The following is a 22,950-nucleotide window of genomic DNA, read 5'->3' as shown; positions in this document are numbered from 1 at the left end:
GTAAACTCTATCATAGCTTCACCCACATCACCTCAGATCCAATTACTATTTTCACACTCCTGCTGTGATATTGCTTTCCCAACAGCCAGCACCTGCTTCTCTTTGTCAGAGTGATACCTGAGACAGCCAAAACCTGTTTACCTACATGCACAAGAGGGCTGTACTTCCATGACAGTTGGAAGTATCTTGGAATTTACAGCCCCCCATGGTCATTGCTAACCAATGGCTGACTGGTGCAATGGTACAAAATAGTGCACCCCAGCCCCCTATGTTGTGACCTATACTGTCTTAAGAGTTGCTGTGCAAAGTTGAAGGAAAGTTACCTACCCTTCAGAGGATTTCATTTGATATTGCACTTAGTCTTAATATGCTGCTAATTTGGCTTTGGGCAGATTGGGGTAAAAAAATGCCTGAGTTTTAAATGATGTGTGTAGCCAAAATTGCCTTGAAAGAGTGTTGAGGAAGAAATAACCTAAGAGCAGTGGGCATATGAGAAGACAACTATCATATAAAATCTGTGAATGTACCAGACTATGTTCCCCAGAAGGGCCCAGAGGCAATTTCCTTCCCTGAGGAGATAAGGAATGTGCCCTCATGGGAGCACAGCAGCATGACTGAAGAGGTCAGTAGTTACTGCCCTCTCAAGCCTGGATTGACAGTTGGAGATTACTTGGAATCCGTCCACTTATTCTCAATGAGGATGATGGGATTCCAGAATAAAAGAAGACAGGAGGCCAAAACTTAACAGGACCAGGTGGACAGAATTACCATAAAAGGCAGTAAGATTGGAGCAGTGAAAACCCTCCTGACATGTAGGGATTTATGATGATGTCTAATATATATAAAAGATCAATAGTAAATGAGCAGAAGGCTTATGTTAGTCTTCTCAAAGGGTATTCCCTCACTAGTTTCTGGACTGGAGCTGTTCTCTGACCTAGAGCCACTTATTGTAGGGGTGGAAGTTGGATCCGCTTTGACACAGCAATGTCACAGCAAATCCATACAGCATAGATCCCTCCAATCCTTTCCCATACTGACTCTATGATCATTTATTTTCCTAAGCAATTTTGCACCAGGGTAAGAGGGATACCTGGTATTTCAAGCCCTAGAAGATATAATGTATCAGCAGATGCTGATATCAGGGGACTCAAAGATATATCTGGTTGGGTGAGCAGACAAATAAAAGCCAAAGGATCACAGACCTATGTACTGCTCATTTCTCCATCTGAGCATATAATTAATTTGGATGTACTTGCAGTGGGCAGAAATTTTATGTTGAGTCCTTGATCTGGAAGAACCATCCTAAGTGCCATCATAATAGTGAAAACTAATTATAAGACCCTGGAACTACATGCATACTAACTCAGTGGTATTCTCAAAGACTTAAGTGATGTAGGATTGGTAGTTGCCATCACATCCCTACTAATTCACCAGTTTGGCACCTGATAAAACCAGATCAATTATTTAAACGGCAGTGATAATAAGATAACAGTGGCAGTAAAATGTAACAATTTCTTGCAAAGTTTCTCTGTGAGTTTTAGGCCTGAATATGTTGCCTAAAGGAGAGGCTGATCCCGAAAAAGAAACTTGGAACACCATGGTAAATGACCATGGTATAGATTCTATATGTCCTTTCTCAAGAAGAGCTGCTCATTTACTGAGGTAACTGGATACAGTGATACCTAGGTGCTCCTCGCTATCTGGTTCCAGGAGGCATGACAAGTACCAAAAAAGATGAGTGCCAAATAAATTTTTCCCATAAAGAATAATGTAAGTAAATTTCATGCATTCCCAAACCAAACGACAATATACATTTTTAAGGCAATATGTATATCATTACTTTACATGAAAAATAAACCTAAAAATTAATAAATACTTAGATTAAATTAAGCAAAAACTTCACTTTACCTGTACTGAGAAGAGTCCGTGGCCTAATTGGATGGTGGGAGGAGTGTGGTGAGGAGGAGAGGTTACATGTAGATTGCTTGGAAGGAGAGTCTCCCTCCAGTAGAATTTCGGGCACCAGCAATTCAGGTCTTCTTTCTCTTTTCTGCCTTTTTTCAACTTGCACCACAAACTCTGGCACTCTCTGTCACCTTCACTAAAACCTTATCCAATGAGGACTCTTTTCTGTCTTCTTTTTGAATTCCTCAAAAGTGTGAAATTGTTTGGTTATTCATTGTGTTCCGAGCTTCTTTTTGGAAATTGTTTGGTTATTCACATTTCTGCTTGTTAGAGCTTTGTCCAGATGTTACTTCTCCACAAAGTTTTGAACTTCTGCCCATTTTGCACACATTTCTTTTATAAAGGAACTGGGGATATCCTCCCTTATCTCCTCACCTGAAAAAATCTTTTCAGCCACCTCTTGTTGCTGCTCCTTCTGTAGTTCCTGCAGTTCCTCAGAGATGTTCTCTTCACGATGTTCCTTCTACTAACCCCTCAACATCAGCAGCATCGACCTCAGACCCATGGATTGGCCCCAAGATACAATATCCTGCACAACTGTACCCTCTGCACCTGCAGGCTTGGATCAGCCTGAAACCCTTCCAAGTCTTTCTGAATTAAAGGTTCTGGAATTCTTCCATGCCGAATTCAGGCCCGTCCTCTTTTTAAAAATTATCAAACCAGCTGTGGCTGGCCTTAAAAAGATCAACACTCTCATCACTTGCTTCTGGAAAGAGTGGCATGCAACACTTTCACTTTTTCACATATCATGGCTTCCAAACACTGTTGCCTGCTAATTGCTTCTCGTTTACCCACATTAATAACAGCTTTTCAACTTCATCGAGTATTTGGGAATGCTGCTTTGTTACTGCTTTAATTCCTTTCACAACATCAACTTTTTTTTAATCACTTCTTTATTCTTTTAAAAAGATTTATTTATTCTCTCCCCTCCCCCGCCCCATTGTCTGCTCTCTGTGTCCATTTGCTGTGCATTTTTTTGTGTCTGCTCATCTTCTCTTTAGGTGGCACCCGGAACCAATCCTGGGAACTTCCAGAGTAGGAGAGAGGTGCTCAATCTCTTGCTCCCTGGTCTGCTGTGTCTCTTATTGTCTCTCCTTTGTGAATCTTTTTGTTAATAGTGACAGAGACCATTGTTCTAGGCATACCATATTCCCTAGCAATATCAGCAATGTGAATACTACTCTCATATTTAACTATTATTTCTCTTTTTTGCTCAATGGTGGTGCAAAGTAATTTTCTTTTCTGCTCTGCACTATCATTATTCATTTTCTTAGGACCATAATGAGAAAACACACACACAAAAATACACAAAATGACCACAGAAGATAAATTAAAACTGCAATGGTATGTGCACAGGGCAAGAGCTACTGTGTGACTAATATGTGACCCTTTGTTTCAGCTGAAAAGGGTAGTCATGAGGCAAACAACACCAATGAGTTCTAACTTGTGTATCCAGTACCAAACAAACCATGAGTTCTGGGACAAAAGTTTCATGTCAAATGCATCAAGCACCAAATTTGATGAGTTTCAAAGCAGTCAAGTACCAAGATATGATTCTACAGCAAAAAAGGGAAATAGCCAAACATTTCAAGGACCGTTGGACACAGAATCTAAATTGACACTGATTTCATACAACTGAGTCATCTTCTGCTCACAGAGGCCTATTGGGTCCATGAACTCACCTTGGTCATTTTACCAGGGCCAATGGCATATTATTGGCATCTATGAGCTTAAGGGTTGGCACAAGCCCTATGAAGGGCTACTACAGTCTCCCAAACCCAGCCAAGATAAATTATATAAATAGTTTTCTGTTATTGCATAAAAAATCACCACAAACTTAGTAGCTTAAGACAGCACATTATCCTGCAATAGCCATGGGTCAGGAGTCGAGGCACAGATTAGCTGGGTCTGTTGCTTATGATCACACAAGGATATTACCAAGGTATCAACTGAGTCCTATCTGAAGCTTGGAGTCTTCTTCAAAGTTCATGTGGCAAAATTCATTTCTTTGCAGCTGTAGAACTCAGTATGTCTTGTTTTTCTTTGAAGTAGCTGAGAATCTTTCTTATTTGGAGTCTCTGTGCTCAGCAAGGTGTACCACCTTTTTTAAAGGATTTACCTGATTAGGTCAGGCCCACCCAGGATAATCTCTCCTTTGATTAACTCAATATCAACTTAGGTTTTGAAATCATTTGAAAATACCCTTCACCTTTCCATGTAAATATCCTAATCATGGGAGTGGCATCTATCATATTTTCAGATCCTACCAACACTCAAGGGGAGGGGAAAACATATACCCCAGGTTATTGGGTGTGTGTGGACTCATCTTTGAATTATGAGCCTACCAGATAAATCAAAAACAATATCAAATGTTGGGGATGAAGGTGTGTGGCAGAAATTAATATCACCCTTAAAGATCTAAAGGCTGCAGGAATGGTGTACATCATCATATTTCCATCTGATTCACCTGATAGATCTTGGAGGAAGCAGGTGACTACTTTGCAATGTACATGGAGAGGTGGAAGTTCCTTCAGGGTCAGCCCTTAGTAAATGACGAGTGGCTTCAGGTCTCACTTGTACCTTGACAAGACAATGCTACAGAGCAGTCCAGACTTTCTTCCAAATTGCTTTGAAGGATTGAGGCAAAGTTTTCCACAGGATTTTGTTTATTTTGCACCTGTATTTAGTTTTCTCTACTCTTTTATAGGGTATCCTGGGAATATTGCCTAATAAAATACATTCAAGATCTGCTTCTAGCCATTACAATCTTGGAGACATATAGAGTGGTTGACAGTTTTGAAGAAGAATTAGGTTTTATTACTGCTTCACAGAAATTGCATTACCTCTCTATAGTCAATTTTAGTAGACTTATTTTCTAAAATTTCATTAATTTTTTTAGCCAATACCATCTTATAATATAGGAATATAAATTCTCTTAAAGCACAGAATTAGCAACTTCCCCCAAGTTTCACATGGAATATTTTTGTTCTCACTCAATTTAAAATATTTTCTAATTTCCAATGTTTTCTTCTTTAAATATGGTTTATTTATAAGTGCATTATTTTAAACACATTTTAGTTATCTTTCTGTTATTAATTTAAAGTTTAATTGAATACTATTCAGAGAAAACACTTGGAATGATTTTAAACTTTTGGCATTTTTAAGGTTTACACAGTATTGAGTAAGTTTTGTTAAATGTTAATGTGAACTTGAAAATAGTTTAAATTTTGTAGATATTTGAAGAGTTATTTACAGGTTGGTTAGGTTGTTTTGTTAATTATGTTCTTAAAATATTCTCTTTCTTTACTGGTACTTTGTCTGATTTTCCTGGTAGTTATTGAGAGCGATGTATTAAATTTTCTAACTGTGATTGTGTATTTGCCTAATTCTTTTTTTTGTACTGTTAATTTTTGCTATATGCATTTGAATGGCAGACTATTAAGTGAATATAAATTTATAATTGTTATATAGTCCTTGTGGGTTGAATCTTTTATCATTAGTAAAATCACTCTTTATATCTAATAATAATTCTTGATGTAAAATCTACTTTGTCAGTTATTTTTATTCATACTCAGCATTTTTATTAGTGTTTTCATGGCACATATTTTTCTATCCTTGTGTCTTTAAATTTATTCTGTGCTTTAAGGTATGACTTTTGAAAGCAGCATATAGTTGTTTTATTTATTTTTTAAATGAAGTCTTCCAATATCTTTCTGTAGGTCTTTCAATTTTCAGTGTAATTACTGATGTATTGGGATATGGAAATAACCAACTTATATATAATTTTCTACTTGTCTCATCTGGTCTGTTGTTGTTTTTTAATTCCTTTATCCTTTTATTTAGGATTAATCAAATATTTATTTCACTTCTCTATTTTCTAGGTCATTATTTATTATTTTATTATTCTTTTAGAATTAACAATAGAGATTATAAAATGCATTGTTGACTTATTAGGTTCTATTATATTTTAGTACTTTTACTACTTTCCTGACAATTCAAGAATATTCAATATCATTAAATCCATTTATTTATGTGCTATGATTTGTACTATTATTGTCATGTATTTGAATCCTACATATATCTTAAATTATTCAAGACATTAACTTATTATTTTATATAGTAAATAATCATTTAGATCTAATGACATATCTACCCTTCTGTTGCTGTTCATTCCTTAATTCATTTCTAGTGTTTCTAGTAGTGGAATCTTTTTTCCCATCTGTCTTAATGTAGGTTATGGTGATTAATTTTCTCAGTTTTTGCTTATTGTACCTGTCTTTATTTCACATTCATTCCTAAAGAATACTTTTGCTGATTAAAAAAGATTACACTTTGGTTATATATGGGTGCCTTTATGTTATTCATTCTATTCTGGTTTCTTCCTTTCTGTTTATAGGTCAGCCATCAAGTCTTACTTACTTTAAGGTAAAGTGTCTTTTATCTCAAAGACTGGGTTATTTATTCATTCATTCATCATTCATGTATTTAGGTCTTCACAGTTTTTCTATGGCAAACCTAGAGTTTCTTTATAATTTTTATGATTATGTTTCATAAAGCTTCTTAAATCTGTAACATTGATTTTATCAGTTTTGTGATATCTTTTTTTTTCATTATTTCAAGTTTCTTCTGCCCAATTTCTTTCTTTTCCTATTAGGACTCACATTATGATATATTATGTATATGGTATGTTATCATGCTGCATATTGTTTTCATATTCTTTTCTTCATTTTCCTTTGGTACTTCATTTCTTATCTGTATACATTTTACTACTGGTCATCATCAAGTTCATAAAGTACATCTTTTCCTGAGCTTAATTTGTTATTAATCTTGTCTATTGAGGACTTAACTTTAATTATATTTTTTAGTTCTGAATGTGTACCACTTTATTTTATTTATCCCATTTATATCCAAACTTATTGTGATCATTTTTAGTGAATGTATTAATCATATTTTATATTCAATATCTCAATGATTTTGCTTCCCACTTATTGTCTTTGTTTTTATACTTTTTCTCCTCTTGGTTTTGGTGTATTTGTCCCTGTATCTAGGAATGTCTATCAATTTTGATTGAATTACAGACATTGTACCTGAGAATTATGAAAGATATCAATGGTGATATCTTCCTCTAGGAAGGATTTACCTTTTTATCATTCTTCAGGTGGGCAGTTTAATTAAGGAAAGGATGGAGATAATTAAAGACAGCAGGAGGGTGATGCTGATGCAAGCTAGGCCTTTTAACTAGAAAAGTTCAATTTAAGATCTACATTCCATTTATTAAAATGAGCATTTAGAAAAGATTATTTTGTTTTAACCCAAATGGTATTAAGGGAAAAAGAATAGTTTCTCCATTAAATTTTCAAATCCAAGGATAATTTAAATACAAAATAAAGTGTATTGGATTAAGATGACTGGTCCTTTTACATGAAAGCTTCTTAAGAAAGGAAGGTTATTTACTCATCATTAATTGCCAGTCCCTGGCAGAGTCCTGGAAGTTTTACTCACTCCTAAGAAAAGGTGTTATTTAGATGGGTGGAAGGATGGATGCCTTTGAATGTTCATAATCTGGTTTGATTTGCCTCTCTAGACTTACCTTCCAGTATTCTACCAATGTATCCTTTAAATACCCAGATTCTTTTCCATACCTGAACATTCCCTTTACCGAGGTCATCCAACTCTTGCCCACAGGTCAAATCAGACCTGCCAATTGTTTTTCTAAATAAAGTTTTACTGGAACACAGTCATGCTTATTCATATATGAATTGTCTAAGTTTGCATTGTTAAAAAATTGCAAAAGAGACTGTACGCTCTACAAAGCCTAAAATATAAATTATCAGCCCTTTAGAGAAATGTTTGCTAACCCTTGCCCTACTCTACCCTCTTCATGTTGTCTTTCCTCAATAAATTCACCCACTATGATTTTGTTATCAGGTTCATTTCTATCTTTAAAAAGTCTATATCCATTCCTCAAGTCATATTTGAATTAGTTCCAAATTTTCCTAATTATAATTAACTTTTCCCTTCTTCACTGTTTGCTTCTCATCACACTTTACTGTTTATTTAATCTTATTTAAGTCCCTCACTGCTCATGTCTTTCTTCCCTGTGCAAGCTACTTAATGACAGCATCAAGTTCTATTTATCTGGGAGAGTCTAACAAACTTAGTTAAGTACTTTTCCTATAGTAGATACTCAATTAAGATACTAGAACAAATGAATGTGTTACACTAAATATAGTTTGAGCTTTTGGTATTTTTTAAGCCTTTGGTAATATAGGGATTTTGCTAAATTTATATTTACCATAATACAATATTATATGTGTTTTAGTCAGCCGAAGGGGTGCTGATATAAAATACCAGAAATTGGTTGGTTTTCATAAAGGGTATTTATTTGGGGTAGAAGTTTACAGATACCAGGCCATAAAGCATAAGTTACTTCCCTCACCAAAGTCTATTTTCACGTGTTGGAGCAAGATGGCTGCCGACGTCTGTGAGGTTTCAGGCTTCCTGGGTTGCTCCCTTCCTGGGACTTGCTTCTCTTTCCTCTGTGTGCTTACTTCCTGGGGCTCCTGCTTAAGGCTTCAGCATCAAACTCCAACATCAAAACTCCAACATCAAAAACCCTCAACTCTATCTTCTACCATGTCTTTTATCTGTCACCACTCACCAAAGGGTGGGGACTCAATGCCCTACTGGGACAAGAGGTTTACATAATTACTTAATCAAGTAAATTTAGGAATCCAGTATAATCTAATATGCCCAGAGGAAAAGATCAATTTACAAACATAATCCAATATTTCTTTTTGGAGTTCATCAATAATATCAAACTGCTACCATATGTAATAGAGATTTGAATTAATAAATTTATTTATATATAGAAATTCAATATTACTAAAGATTTGGGTTGAAATAGCATATGTATCTTTGATCTTCATACATCTTTCTAATTTACTTTTTTTATTAACATTTTTTTTTAAGGAGGTACTGGAGATTGAACCCAGGACCTAGAAAATGGGAAGTAGGCACTCAAACATTGAGCTACACCTGTTCCCCCCTAATTTACTTTACAGAAGTTGTGGACTTATAAAACAATCATGCTCATGTATAGAATTCCCATTCAACAACCCTTTACCATCACACTATACCATTGTGGAGCATTTCTTACAGATAAGATAAATCATTAGACTATTACTACAAACTATGGCCTAGAACATGCTTTAGCATATATTTTCCATACCCCTATTATCAACAGCTGGTTATAAATGGGATTGTACCTGAAAAGTGTAGTCTAGGGATGTAAATGTCAACTGAAAGAAAGCTAGAGAATAATCTAGTGACTGAATAACACAGTGAATCCAGAGGTGGATGACAATTGTGGTTAATAGTGCAAATGCAAGAATGTCTTTTTAGAACTAGAACAAATGTAAGTCACTATTGCAAGGTGGTGGAAATGTGGAGAAACACAGGAAAAATACAATTAATGTAACCTTCTAAAATACTTTTTATAGGCAACACCTACATTTCTCAAAACCCATTTCTCTACAGAAGTTGTAATTTTCCCCCTCAAAATAAAATGGATGTCTTAAAAGACTATCTAAATATTGTACACTGAAAATTATATTTTATCTATTTTAGTTTGTGGTTTTGAGAACTGTTTCCTTATTAGGTGTGTTCCTTTAGATACTAATACTGTTTTTGCCTCACTAAAGGTGGGTACTCACAGGGATTTCAGGGTTGCAATTTTTCTCTCAGCCAGATGTTCTTTCTAAAATCATCCACTTAACACTGAATAAACTTAATTGCCTTTCCTTTCTGTGTTCATATAAAACAATAAGGGGGAGATTTTGAATTGGTTACCCAAACCATTAAATAAACTATGCATATAGAACTGAAGTAATGAGATTTTTGTTTTTTTTTTTAAATGAAATTCTCTGGGCTACTATTTAAAAGATTTACTTATTTTCATGTGAAAAATCTTATTTAAAATCTCAAAATATGAAATTTTATGCACACACATGAACAGGAATTATTTCTCCAAATATGTACCCCATTTGTAGACTTTACTCTGCTTTCCTCTCAATTCATTTTGTCCTTACATTCCTTGCTATGATTATTAAGAGAGAGTAACACATTCTGCATTGACAGAATATCTTAATTTATCCCTTCCACTTGCATTTGCTGATTTTTTTTCATCTAAAATCTAAGTCAAATTTTAGGTTGCCTAAAAATATCTTCCATATGCTGTTTCAGCTTAGAAAATCATGTATTTGAAGTGGCTGAAATTATGTGACTAAAATTAGGATTAGATATTCACTGAATCTTTGGTAAGACATATATAAATACAGTATTCCTTTTTATTTCCATATGAAATGCCAGATATGTTTTTAAGGTACATACATTATTTGGGGCTGAGGGAATACTCTTTTGGAACTCATATCTATCATTTAGATAAATAAAGATCCCTGTGCTTTTAGTATCAAAATTGATGTTCTTAAATGTTGAACCCAAATGGCACATCTTTCAAAGACTGTGAATAATGGAATCTCTTAAAATTATATATGTCTTTAAAGCTCCATAGATCATTCTTTTTTAAATATATAATTCAGTTCCAATTTTATTCACTTACAAGAGAATAACCCCAAAGCATTAATAGGGTAATTAATTTTTTTAGTGGCCTGGAAACAGAATATCTATAAAGCAATCATTTCCCTAGTGAAATTTCAAGATATGCTTACTTAATATTAACTGAATTGATACTTTAGGTTTCATGTGCTACTGCAGTAGTGGAATTTTACTCTTAGGAGGGCAAATCTCTGTGGCCAATGTAGTAGGTAGCAGAGTATTAAGTAGAAATGACTACTTCAAACTTAATCTTAGTGATTTCTTGATTAAAAAACAAATAAAATACATTAAATAGTCAAACCAGAAATGAGAACATTGAAACAAAATTATAAGTACAATAAATGTATTTCTTTTTCTCAGGTCAGTATTAGCATTTCAGGAACCTCTTCCTCTTCCCATTAAAAGTAACCAATTTGTTCATCAAATTTCTTTAGTACTTGATTGTTTACCTCTGTCCTTATTCTCTCCAAGTTCACATTAATCTATCAAAACTACTATATTGAGTTCTAGGCAAGCATCCAGTTTCATTACTTAGGAGGTACTCACTGTGAATCATGATGATACTTCAGTTTAATAGGGGTAGTTGGAATGAAAAAAAATGTATTAGGATTGCAGAAGAATTGTAAGTCATCTCTAAAATGTCACAATCCATATACTATCTAAAATAGTGTGGTTAGCAAAGCAGTATAGGAGGAGTTTCTTCAGTGGGAGGGACAGGAAGGACCAGGGTTTTGTGACAGGTTGGGTAATGACACCATAGAAGTGAATACCCAGTATTTCTTTAGCAAGAGGCTAGCAATCTATAGAGTGGAATCAAGCTCCCTGTGAAGAGGTCTGAAAGGGAAAGTGAAACAGTTGTACATCAATGGATTGTAGTTCAATGTAGTGTTAAAGCTCCAAAGAAATTAACCTTGTAGGAATGGGAAAATTAGGCCAACTGACAGTTAAAATGGACAAACTCAACTTGCAAGATATAGGCAGGCTGGTTAGAACACAGGTGGGAAGTGCTTGCCTCTGGAAAACAGTATAATAGGTTTACAATGGCAATAAATTGCAAATCTTAATAAACTTTCTGGGAAGGACTATGTGTTTGGATCGCTTCTGTCCTGTATGATAGCCATTAGTCACATGCGCTATTTATAATAATTTAAAATTAAGTAATTATAATCCATTAACTCAGTTGCACTCAGCATATTTCAAGTTCCTACTAGTCACTTGTGGTTATTGGCTACTATATTGTTTAGCATGAATATAGTCATTTCCATCACTGAAGAAAGTTTATTGGGCAGTAATGTTTAGGTGAACCATATTAGTGATTCAATTTTGAATAGTCTGGGGATGCCAGAGGCAATTTTGAAGATTAAAAAGTAATTTATGCTGATGGAATTTGAAACCTATTAAGGGCCATAAAACAAATACAAATGAAACAAAAAAAAAAGTTATGAGAAACTACAAATATTGTTATCTAGATTTTCAGGAAAAGCTGTCAGAGTATAAGCAATTTTTCTCCTCAATACCCACAAAACAAAATACACAATAAAACAACTCAAGAACTTCTATCTATAGTGACATTGCATCCTTTCAGAAATGTTTTAGAAGTGGAATCAAATGAGAGAATGGTGATATTTGACATATCCAAAACAGACTTAAAGTAGGTTGCAATGTGGTTTAGAACTTCATAACTTAGATTCTCACTTTCATTTAGGATTCAGAAGTTCAGAGCAGACCTCTGATCCTTTAGTAATAACTTGAAAACAACCAAGACACTAAAAATCTTCCATACATATTTTAAACAGAAAATCTGTAGATTAAAAGAAATTGGAAATAATTAAATTCTACTTAAGAGTGACTCTTCAAGCCTGGCCACATTTGAGCAACAGGGAGGCTCTCAGGAGGTCACTCTTAGGCACCTTGCAGCCCTAGGCCTAGTTCTTATTTCAGGTGCACAGGCTTACAAGCATAGTCATTAGTATCAAGGGCTTATTGTTGGACCATCACTCTTTATTGGTCTTAGCCATTGCACTTGGGGGATTGTTGCTGTTCCATTGGGGAATGTGATAGACCTCCCCTGGCTAGGAACTCAGGACTCCCTAAGTTGTCCTTTTCAACTCTAACCACTATTAAAATATCCTGTGGGGAGCCGCCCAGAGCTACGTGCATTTGCGGTCTCCAGCAACATGGCAGTTTTCATAAGTACGCCTACTCCACCCCTGTGCTTCCGCCTTCTTCTTCCCCTTTCCCCAGTTTCCCGGGCAAAAAGCGTCACGCCTGCGCAACAAGATGTTGACGCCATGACCAGCATTGAAGACTCGCAACCTATAGCAAGTGGTGTAACAGCATTTTATTGCCTTATATGGAAGAGCCGCTTCATCAGCCTATCACCCCCTGCTAATACCCTCCCCTTAGTATATATTCTGATGCTCTACCCTCAATAAACGGAGACTTGATCAGAATCCTGTCTTGTCTCCATTTCTCTCGCCTCTTGTCCCCCAATTCCCACTCCCTCTTTCAGGTGCCGGTTCGTTTGACCTGCAGGCTGGGTCAATTGGTGCCCAAACACAGGGACCTGAAAACGAGGGATCCAGTGAGGAACGCCGACAGACAGTCCGGCCAGACCAAGTGTAACGTCCAGAAATCAAAAAGGAGAATCAGAGAGTAATAAGAGGACGCCACGAGGGAACCTGCCTCCCGGTTGCGAAGCCTCGGTAAGTGATCGGCGAATATGGGACAAGCAATGAGTGAGCACGAACTTTTTAATTCTTTAGATTTTTGAGAGAAGTCTGTCCGTGGCTTCCTCAGGAAGGGACCATAAATGAAAGGTGGTGGAGTAGAGTTGGGGACGCTCTACAAGACTTTTATAAAGCCTTTGGCCCTGAGGGAGTTCCTGTAACTGCTTTCTTCTCCTGGAATGTTATCAATGATCCGCCACACCAATGTATTGGCTGCACAAGTAGTTGCTAAGGTGAGGAACTCCTAGCACAGGACAGGTCTAAATCCCCCCTGGCAAAAAGTCCTGCTAAGTACCACCCCCCCCCCATTCAGACTTGGTGTCTATTAAAATAGATAGCGATGATGAGAGTGCCCCTTCCCCTTGCTCTAAGGGAAGAGCTGGCTCTAATCAGAGGAGGAGAGTTATTAGTAATCCAAACCCTAACGCCCCCTGTACCGGATTCCAATAACTCCAACCCTGAGGGTGAAGAATGATCTGTTGGTTTCTGCCCACCCCCATATGCACCCCCCGCTTCCACCCCCACTAGCCTAGACCCCAATGATGGCTCTCTCTTTTAAAAGAGAGAAAGGATCTACAATTTCAATGCGCAACTCTGCAGCAGCAGCTCAACTTAACCCCTCCTCTAAAAAATCCCCTAACTGCCAACTTCCACAAACCACCCCTTTTTTCATTCCCTGTTATCGAGAGGCCTGGGAGCTCTAATGAGGCTGGTGAGGGGAGTGAGGTTGCTGTTGAACTTGAGCCTGAGCGCATCTATAACCCTTTCCCTTTCAAAACCTTGAAGGAGCTTAAGTCGGAGGTCACCACCTATGGCCCTACTGCTCCATACACCCTCTCTCTGTTAGAATACGTTGCTGATGGGTGGCTCACCCCCCATGACTGGCACACCCTTGCCTGCTCCACTCTCAGTGCAGGAGATTTTCTCCTCTGGAAGTCAGAATATTGTGAGTTTTGCAAGGAAACCACACAGCGGAATCTCAGAACTGAGAATGGGTGGACTGAGGACATGCTTCTCGGTGCAGATTTTAAGCAGAACTTAAATCAGTTGCATTATGATGCCGGACTTTTTGAACAAGTCCATGCCGCAGTCCTTAAGGCCTGGAAAAGACTGCCTACCAAGGGACAATCCCTTACCTCCTTAACTTCTATCCTTCAGGGCCCGGAGGAACTATTCTCTGACTTTGTAGGTAGACTTTGCACCTCCACTGAGAGAATGTTTGGTGATGCAAATACTGATGCTGACTATGTAAAACAACTTGCCTTTGAAAATGCTAATGCAGCCTGCCAAGCAGCTATCTGGCCCTATAGAAAAAGGGAAAATCTCTCTGGCTACATTAAGCTTTGCTCAGACATAGGCTTGCAAAGCAGCAGGACCTGGGTATAGCTGCCGCCATAAGGGAGGCCACCTCTGAACAGGCCCAAGCCTTCACCGTGGCCTTGAGAGAAGTGCTTCCATCCTCGGTGTCCCGTGCACCTAGGGCCTGTTTCTCTTGCGGCAACCCTGGCCATCTAGCCAGAGATTGTCATCCCCGCCCCCCTGCTAGCCAAAAGCCACCCCCCCTTCCCAACTCCTGCCCCCGTTGCCACAGGGGCAGACACTGGGCTAATGAATGCAAATCAAGAACCGATTCTTCAGGTCGTCCACTCCCTCCTTATCAGGGAAACTGGAGGAGGGGCCAGCCCCAGGCTCCAACAAACAATCAGACTTATGGGGCAATCAGCTTTGTTCCTCCCAGCGGCAATCTATTTCCAACCTCTGTAGAGCCACCTCAGGGAGCGCAGGATTGGACCTCTGTACCTCCTCCCACACAGTACTAACACTGCCTATGGGAGTTCAAGCCCTGCCTACAGGCATGTTTGGCCCACTACCAAAAGGCACTTTTGGCCTCATCATTGGGCGAGGCAGCTCCCTTATCAGTGGCCTCCACATTTCCGCTGGAGTTGTGGATAGTGATTTCACAAGAGAAATAAAAATTATGGCTTCTGCTCCAAAAAGCATTATTTCCTTCCCTGCCAGACAGTGGGTCGCTCAACTACTAATACTCCCCCTAATACCCACCAACAACACTGCCATTGATAGTGACCACAGGGATAGAGCATTCGGCTCCTCTGATGCATACTGGGTACACCCCATCACCACCCACAAACCTACTATGTCTCTTTGGCTTGACGGTAAACAATTTGAAGTCCTAATAATTACAGGGGCAGATGTTACCATCTTAAAAAAGGCTGATTGGCCATCTACCTGGCCCCTTTCTCCCCCCTTAACCAACTTACAGGGCATTGGGCAAACCTGAAGCCCTGAAAGAAGTTCCAAGCTCTTGACTTGGAAAGATAGGGAGGGAAATCAAGGAACTATACAGCCCTATGTCCTCCGAGGGCTCCCTGTCAATCTGTGGGGATGAGACTTACTTGCCCAAATGGGACTCTGTATGGGTAGCCCCAATGATATAGTCACAGCTCAAATGCTTTCCCAGGGATTTAAGCCAGGAGAAGGCTTAGGAAAGCTTGAGACAGGCATTACTCAACCCATACCAGCCACAGGACACACCCACAAAAAAGGTCTGGGAAATTTAGCCTAGGGGTCGTTGATCTTCCTGTACCCCATGCAGACCAAATCACCTGGCTTTCAGATGAACCTGTATGGGTCGATCAATGGCCTTTATCCTCAGGCAAGCTACAGGCCACCCAGCGGTTAGTGCAGGAACAGCTAGCGGCAGGACATATTACAGAAAGTGACTCTCCCTGGAATACTCCTATTTTTGTCATTAAAAAGAAATCTGGAAAATGGTGATTATTGCAAGACTTAAGAGCAGTAAACAAAACAATGATATGTATGGGAGCCTTGCAGCCTGGTCTTCCAACCCCTGTAGCCATCCCCTTTGGATATTATAAAATTATCATAGATCTAAAAGATTGTTTCTTTACTATCCTATTACACAGGCTGATCAAAAATGCTTTGCATTTAGCCTCCCCTCTGTGAATTTCAAAGAACCTATGAGGAGATATCACTGGAAGGTTTTACCCCAAGGCATGACAAACAGCCCTACCTTATGTCACAAATTTGTGGCTGCCACCATAAGAGAAGTAAGGGCAATGTGGAAAGACCTTTATGTTATTCACTACATGGATGACATTTTAATGGCTGGTAAAAAGGAACAAGATGTCCTAACATGTTACCATGATATGAAAACAGCCTTAAAGGCACACGGGCTTCAAATTGCCCCTGATAAAGTACAATTACAAGACTCTTATACCTATCTGGGGTTTCATATGGCAGGAAATAAAATAACCACACAGAAGACCAATCTCAGACTAGATAGACTAAAAACCCTAAACGACTTCCAAAAGCTCTTAGGCAACATGAATTGGCTCTGTCCCTACTTAAAATTAACCACAGGAGACTTAAAACCCCTATTTAACATATTACAAGGAGACTCTAACCCCAACTCCCCTAGAAGTCTTACTCCAGAAGGATGCCAAGCCCTTAAAATAGTTGAGCAAGCTATACAATCACAATTTGTCACTACCATGGACTATAACCAACCCTTGTTTTTCGTCATATGTAAAACTTCTCTCACTGCCATGGCAGTATTCTGGCAAACAGCCCCCATAATGTGGGTGCACTTACCCACGTCACCCGCTAAAGTAATTTATCCTTATTACCAAGCTGTTGCAGATATTGTCTGCCTAGGGAGAGAACAAGGCAAACGTTATTTTGGCAAGGAACCTGATACCATTATTCAGCCCTATACTAAGGAACAAATCAGCTGCCTGTTGCAGACAACTGACAGCTGGCCTATTGCTTGTGCATCTTATGCCGGACAAATAGATAACCATCACCCCAATGATAAGCTACTACAATTTTTAAGTACGCATGACTTCATTTTCCCCTTTACCACTTCTCTCCAACCCATCACTGGAGCCCTATCAGTATTCACCGACGGGTCCTCCTCGGGAATGGCTGCTTATGTCTTTGATAACAAAACTGTCTGGTTTCAAACCCACTCCAAATCTGCGCAGCTTACAGAGCTACAAGCTGTCATAGCTGTATTCTCTGCATTCTGAGATGCCTCTTTCAATCTCTTCACAGATAGCGCTTATATAGCTCAGTCAGTCCCTTTGCTTGAAACTGCCGCTCAAATAAAGAATGTCTCGGAAGCGACAACCTTATTTACTCAACTACAATCCCTTATTCAAAAAAGAAATCACCCCTTTTTTATTGGTCACCTTAGAGCTCATTCCTATCTTCACGGTCCCCTTACCCTAGGAAACCATTTAGCTGATCAAGCCACTCGGCTACTGTGCTATGTTAACCAGGGCATGCATAACAACTCGGATAACCTTAACAAGGCTGTTAAAGCTCACCAATTACATCATATTAATGCACATACTTTAAGGTTTATGTTCCAAATTACCAGAGAACAGGCTCGTCAGACTGTTAAAGGATGCCCTTCCTGTGTAACCCTTTTACCTACACCTCATTTAGGAGTGAATCCTTGAGGTCTCATACCCAATGCCCTCTGGCAAATGGATGTAACTCATATTCCTGAATTTGGTAATCTAAAATATGTGCATGTTACTGTTGATACCTTTAGTGGCTTTATTTTTGCCACCCCACAAACAGGGGAAGCAGGAAAAAAACGTTATTGCACATGTGTTAACTGCCATGTCAGTATTAGGAATCCCACAACAAATAAAAACAGATAATGGCCCTGGTTATACCAGTCACATGTTTGCCACCTTCTGCCAACATCTGGGCATAAAACACATCACAGGCATGCCATATAACCCCCAAGGCCAAGGTATAGTTGAAAGAGTGCATCTGTCTCTAAAAAACATCACAGAAAAAATTAAAAAGGGGGAATGGTACCCCGTCAAAGGATCCCCCAAAAATCTATTATCCCACTCTCTCTTTATTCTAAATTTTTAAAGCTTAGATCTAAAAGGACATCCTGCGGCTGACCACTTCTGGCACCCTAATACCAGCACAAAACATGCCACAGTCCTATGGAAAGACCCAATGGATAATACCTGGCATGGACCCAATCCCATCCTAATATGGGGCAGAGGATCAGTTTGCGTCTATTCCAAAGAACTAGATGCAGCCAGGTGGCTGCCGGAACAATTGGTAAAACAAATAGATAAAAACAACCTATCCAGGGTAGAGAACTCTCCCTGAGATGAACTCTGCTTTCTTGCAGGAGAGCAACCAACGCTAAAACCCATGTGGCTGTACAGCTGTACAGCTCCCCTGGAATCCTTCTGTGATGCCGGCACTCCGAGACTTTAGTACAACCTAAGAGTGTATCAGCCAACGCCACACATCACATCCGCCAGCGCCAGCTGCTTGTGACTGAAGAGCCCATCCTTGCTACAGCCCCCTCATGTTTCTCTCTCCCCTTCTTGCTTTCACCTCCCTAAACCTCCATTATGAAACCGCAGTAAGAGAACTCGGTGCGTACCGCACCTCCCTCTGGCCTCCACACATTATAACCAAAATGGGAGCACCCTGACTGCTGGCAGCAGTTCTCAAATACATATGAACCCTGTCAGGTTCTGAGGTGATGAACTGGATAGCCAATGACGGGCAACTGGGTGTGATCAGTTCCATGGCAGAGCCACCTAAGACAGAGACACAGCCTTTAGCCGCTGTTGCATTCTCCATGATGGGTAAGGCAATCTGCCTAACCGTTTGCATGCCCCAACCTAAGACAGGCACAGTTCCCCCTGAACTCAGGGTGCTTCATAAAATATAATAAAGAAGGGGGACCTGTGGGGAGCCGCCCGGAGCTACGTACATTTGTGGTCTCCAGCAACATGGCAGTTTTCATAAGTACACCTACTCCACCCCTGTGCTTCCGCCTTCTTCTTCCCCTTTCCCCAGTTTCCCGGGCAAAAAGTGTCACGCCTGCGCAACAAGATGTTGAAGCCATGACCGGCATTGAAGACTCGCAACCTATAGCAAGTGGTGTAACAGCATTTTATTGCCTTATATGGAAGAGCCGCTTCATCAGCCTATCACCCCCTGCTAATACCCTCCCCTTAGTATATATTCTGATGCTCTACCCCAAGGAGACTTGATCAGAATCCTGTCTTGTCTCCATTTCTCTCGCCTCTTGTCCCCCAATTCCCACTCCCTCTTTCAGGTGCCGGTTCGTTTGACCTGTGGGCCGGGTCACTATCCAATCATTTTTATGTACCCTGTATACATACCCTGGAGAAGTCCCTCCCAATTACATGCTCCCTATCAATAACACTCCACACCAGTGTTCCTCCCCTGCCATAGTTGGACCTCTCTGTAGTCTAAAATTTCTTTAAAAAGGAAGCCTAATATATTGCCAGGTTCCATTCATAGTAAAATGGAATATACTGATGGGTTAAAAGGTTAGATAGAGAATACATACTAATTTAGAAAAATTAAAGTAAAAATAAATTGGGGTATCAAAAATTTTTAAAATTAAAAAACCTTGTGTTTGATATTTTGCATTTTATCACTGCTATTAAGTGTTGCCTTATATGTACAGTGGCAAGACAATTTCTTCCATTTCTTCCTCATTTCTACATCCTTTCTTTTTCTTTTTTTCCTAATTATTAAGTTTGTCTTCACAGAAGTTTTAGATCACAGTAATTCATATATACAATATACGGTACTCCCACATATACTCCCAGGGATGAGTCTCTCTGGCACTGAGGGATTACTACCAAGCACAAGCACCAGCTGATGTAACTAGAAAATGGCCTTGAATAAAAGGGTCAACTCAGACCAGCAGAATATCTCAGCCTACATGTAATATCAGGTGTTAAAATGCTTTTTGACCTTGAATAAAAGGGGGAAATGGAAGGGACAAATGAGTTTATATGGCAATTAGTCTCCAAAAAAGAGTCAGGAATTCACCAGAGGGGTTGCTCTTATGCTCAGCAGGGTCCCAGAGACAGCCAAAGTAGATACAAGCATAGGTATTGGTTCTTCTGAGGGCTACAGAGACCCACGGGTTCTATGGTCTTGGCAGATGGAGTTCAGTGCCGTGCCAGTTGGCCCTACTTTGGAGTTTGTGTTCCTGAGTGTGATGAAGTTGAACTCAGATGTGATCTTTGTTCACAGGCCTCTCCTGTTACTTTTACCAGACCTGTAGTTGATGTGGCATTTGGTGTATGCTCAGGAGACCTGAATCTCTGGACCGTCCATGTGATAGACAGGCCTTGAGCCTCAACAGACCTGCAACTCCTACCCTCTGGTTTATTGAACTTACTCCAGACAGCTAATAGGGAGGTGAAGAAGGTCAACCACCACACCAGGGAGCCAAGAGTGCCTACAACTGCAAGGAGGAGAATTGCAGCCATCATCCATGTGGAATCTAAGCCCCCTCTTAATATAGATTTGGAGTGGACATAGCCATCAGGGTCCACCGGATGGAGGAATAGGGTATGGATTAGAGTGGACTTACTGATATTCTGTTCTGGAACTATCATGATTAGTAATGGAAGAAAATGTTGCACTGATGTGGAGAAAGTGGCCATGGTAGCTGCCAAGGGTAGGGAGAGGAAAGAAGAGATATGATGTGGGGGATTTCAGGACTTGGAGTTATCCTGGGTGGTACTGCAGGGACAGTTGCTGGACATTGTATGTCCTGCCATGGCCCACTGGGTGGACTGGGGGAGAGTGTAAACTACAGTGTAAGCCATTATCCATGTGGTGCAGTGGTGCTCCAAAATGTATTCACCAAATGCAATGAATGTGCCACAACGATGAAAGAGGTTGTTGATGTGGGAAGAGTGGGGTGAGGGGTTGGAGGTTATATGGGGACCTCATATTTTTTTTATGTAACATTAAAAATAATAAAGACAAATAAAGTGAGTCTTAACTAGCCTAACTAATTAATATTCCTAGGTGAGTGCTGATTGATGGTTACTGGAACCATTTGCTGGATTATGGGATAGGTGACTGGAGATTTGTACCTGCCATGGAAAAGAATACTTTGCTGGAGTAAAGAGAAAGTAGTGGATGTTTTAAAATCACATGGCTGGTATGATGGACTGGACTTCCATATGCCTTAAAAGTGAGCCATTTTACCTTCCTATGAAGACCACCCATATGACTTTTGTTGAATATAGTGGTGGCAATGTGGGAGACTGGGACTTGTTCTGAAAAGCAGAGAGAGAGAGAGACAGAAAGAGACAGAAAGAGAGAGAGAGAGAGAAAGAGAGACAGACGGACGGACAACCATCATATTAAAATTCTTGGATACAGATATTCTGCTAGAGGGAGGTTTCTTTAGTACAAAGGGTATAGAATTTGCCACCAAGATACTTTAAAGTAGAGGTAAATTTAAACTAATTAAATTGCAACCCAGCCCTAATTCAGCAGATCTCCCAAATAAGTGGAAATGATTGGAAGTCTTACTATCTGATGGACAAAAGATAGGGATTTTTACCCTCTAGGGAAAATAATATTTACTTAAATAGTGTTGGTTTTTTTAAACAAAAATATTCATCATAAAAAGTTATTAGGTATGTGATGAATAATTAAAATTAGACTCATAATCAAGAGAAAAAAAGTCAATGAATTAGACCAATTGATGACCTAGATCTTAGAGTTAGCTATAAGGACTTATAAACTATTATGAATATGTTATAGAAACTATAAGGAATAGTGGAAAAAATAGATTAAAAGCAGAAGGATTTTAATAGAGAAGTAAAATTTCTAATAAAGAAGCAAAATGATATTCTAAAACTAGAACTTTATAGTATCTGAAATTAGGATTTATGGTTTAGCAACAGGCTGCACAGAGCAGAAGAAATGAACAGTTAACATAAAAACAGGTCAATAGAAATTACCAAAGTAAAAACCACAAAACTTGTTCACAGCCAATGCATTGTAGCTTTTTAAAGGTTGCTGCAATCAAGGACTCCACTCACCCCATGTAAGCCATGCTGATATATATATATATATAGGCATTCCTTACTCAAGTACCTACACTCAAAAACCTCCTTACCTGGGTCCTTGGTTGAAACAGTTTTCTGGTACCTTCTCTCCTTTTTTCCTTTCTAAATTATTATTTTGAAATAATTTCAACCTTATAGGACAGTTCCAAAAATAATACCACACCCATACAGTAAACAACAACATACCACCCTCTCCAGATACCCAAATCCATCAATTTTAACATTTTAGCACATTTGCAGTACCATTCTATTGATCTATTCTAGCTATCCTTTATCTATGATCTATCCTTTCTCTGAACATTTGAAAGTAGGTTGTATACATCATGTTCCTTGAACATTTAATACTTCCATGTGCATTTAATAAAAAGGATATTCATTTATGTAACTACCTTAAGTACAGTTATAAAGTTCAAGAAATTTAACATTGATGTAAGGCTTGTACTCTATATTTCATTTTTTTCATGTCCTAATAAAGTTCTTATGAGCCTTTTTTTCTCGCCATTATTATATCCTGTCCAGGATCATGTAATGCATTTAGTTGTCATTGTTTCTTTAGTGGACTTTTAAAATAAATTATGAAACATATACAATATAAACTTTCCCATCTCAACCACATGAAGCATACTATTCAGAGAAATTAATCACATTCACCAATGTTGTGTTATCCTCACCAAGATGCATTACTAGAATTT

The sequence above is a fragment of the Dasypus novemcinctus genome, chromosome 7 (genome assembly GCF_030445035.2).
Source record: "Dasypus novemcinctus isolate mDasNov1 chromosome 7, mDasNov1.1.hap2, whole genome shotgun sequence".
NCBI lineage: Eukaryota > Metazoa > Chordata > Mammalia > Cingulata > Dasypodidae > Dasypus > Dasypus novemcinctus.
The sequence above is the reverse complement of the archived record's forward strand: the minus strand, read 5'-3'. Positions refer to the sequence as shown.